The 2093-nt window shown below is 43.6% G+C and overlaps 1 protein-coding gene across 1 annotated transcript in view; it reads right to left on the reverse strand.

Annotated features, from left to right (window-relative positions):
* lto1 (LTO1 maturation factor of ABCE1) overlaps nucleotides 1-2093 on the reverse strand; it is a 10581-nt gene that overhangs the window by 2015 nt on the left and 6473 nt on the right. The gene's annotated exons all lie outside the window — the stretch shown is intronic.

The following is a 2093-nucleotide window of genomic DNA, read 5'->3' on the forward strand; positions in this document are numbered from 1 at the left end:
AGGTGGAGAAACCATGTGACACAGTTCCAGGAAATGATGTGAAGTGCACCATCTCCTGTCTCAGCTGTCTCTGGTTCATGTCACTGATAAAGCAGCTGACCTCAGTCCAGAGCAGATCAGACCTGTGTGAGACAGACTCTGTAGAAAGGGACCAACTCAGTGGTTTACCTATATACAGTGCACACCTGCTTAGTGACACTCTTCAGTTTTAACTAAGACAGCCATGTAGGTCACTAGGCAGCAGCACACAGTGAGGTGAGGGTCAGACTTTCACCTCATTGAGACAGTGATGTGGATTTTTCTCTGTGGGTCATTTCATTAGCTTCAGCATTAAGGTAAGCATTAGCTTAGCTTTGGGTCTTACAGGTTACTGCAACTTCTGACTCTGCAGCTAATGGAACGGGGCTATATGTAGGTTTTCTCTGCTGCTGAAAGTGGGTTCTTGTTAGGAGCAGGTGGAGTTGATTGTCTCTTGACAAGATCTTGAGTCATCGTTGCATTTACGAGACAAGAGGTTATAATACGTCCTGTGAGCAGCTAGTTCATCAGGACAGAAAGTGAGAAGACGGGCCGGGGCTAGCTGGTTAGCATGCTAAAACAGTGATAGAGACAAGAGTTAACATTGGTGTATGTTTCCACCTCTGGAGACAGCTGTTGGCGTGTAAAGGAACGAAGACTGATGATGAACTCACAACGTTTCTTCTAGACTGGTAAGTAAACAGTTGCCAATGCTAACGTTAGCTATGTGGCAATAGCAAAACTTACAAATAGCTCATTTAAAGCCATGTGAAACTCTGCATTGTTAATTTATAGATTAGTACGAGTTCATTTTGGCTGTTGTCTTATCAACAACTCTTCCAACAGCCAGCGCCTGAGAGAACCACAGCTCCACCTCAGCGTCTCTTCTCATGTGTGACTGACAGGTGTACAAAAGCCGACCAGTTTTAGCCCTTAATAAGGCGATATCATGCCTGCAGGCTCTCACTCCTGACATACAGCCCGGCCCGTCACCACAACAAACAGAGTGCAGCAGTTAACCATAGTTAACGAGCGGTGCCGTAGTTAACGAGCGGTGCCGTAGTTGATGAGAAGAGTCTTTCCCTGCAGTTGTGATGGCGAACTTGCCGAGGGACAATACTCTGGACAGTTTTTTACTCCCGATGTGTGCAGGAAGGATATAAATGCAAGCTGTGACATTTCTGTAGGGAATAATTATGCATTAGACTCGCTAACATGCTCTGTTGTTGTACATTTACCATGCTTGCTGATGGTTTGCTAGCTTAATGACCTTACTGTAGCTGTAACTGTAGCTTAAATGTACCAGCAGTTGTTCATGTTAATATAAGGCCAATGTGCTGAACAGAAGAAGTGGTCATTTAACACACATTGTAATTAACAGCCATTTCTATTGTTGAATTTATGTTTAAAGGGCCAGTTCGTTATATTTCATGTCCCTGTACCGTGACTGTACTTTCTGCTTTATTTCAGGCCACACACACATACACCAACAGCCAGGCCACACCTGTTTAACAAGTTTTGAAATAAATAAGCTTTCCTCCGACCTCAAAGATTCTCTGACCGGAATCATTTCCATAGTGTCCCAACCCATACCGCTCACCGAGGCTACGCTTCCTTATAACAGGTATCAGTCTGATTAGTGTTGACGAGAGGTGACTTCCCTGGTGTGAGATGTCAGTGTAGGCCTGTTACAGGTCAATCAGCTGAGGACACCTGTGTTATTGATATAAACTGTTCACTAAGTTTGTTGTTGGGTTGAATTCAGTGAAGCTGCTCTGTGCTCAGGGGTATGACCCTAGTCTAAGACAATTTACAGCTGTGAGACTCTGCTGTTACCTTGACAACACCAGGAAGTGTTTTTATAGGATCTAACTGAAACATCTGGACATCCACAAAAATAAGAAACATCATGGTCCTTGTCTTTAGGCGTCCACTGAAGTGTTAAAGACACACAGAGCTGTCACACAACATGTAGATAATACACAGAGACATGTTGTATTATAGTTTTTCTCAGTCGCTTTGGTTCGTTTCTCAGATCAGAATTGAAATTCTCAAAACTACTTGTTCAATCTTCA

The sequence above is a fragment of the Seriola lalandi genome, unplaced genomic scaffold (assembly GCF_002814215.2).
Source record: "Seriola lalandi dorsalis isolate HSWRI2012SDOR001 ecotype SW California unplaced genomic scaffold, Sedor1 jcf7180002054784, whole genome shotgun sequence".
NCBI lineage: Eukaryota > Metazoa > Chordata > Actinopteri > Carangiformes > Carangidae > Seriola > Seriola lalandi.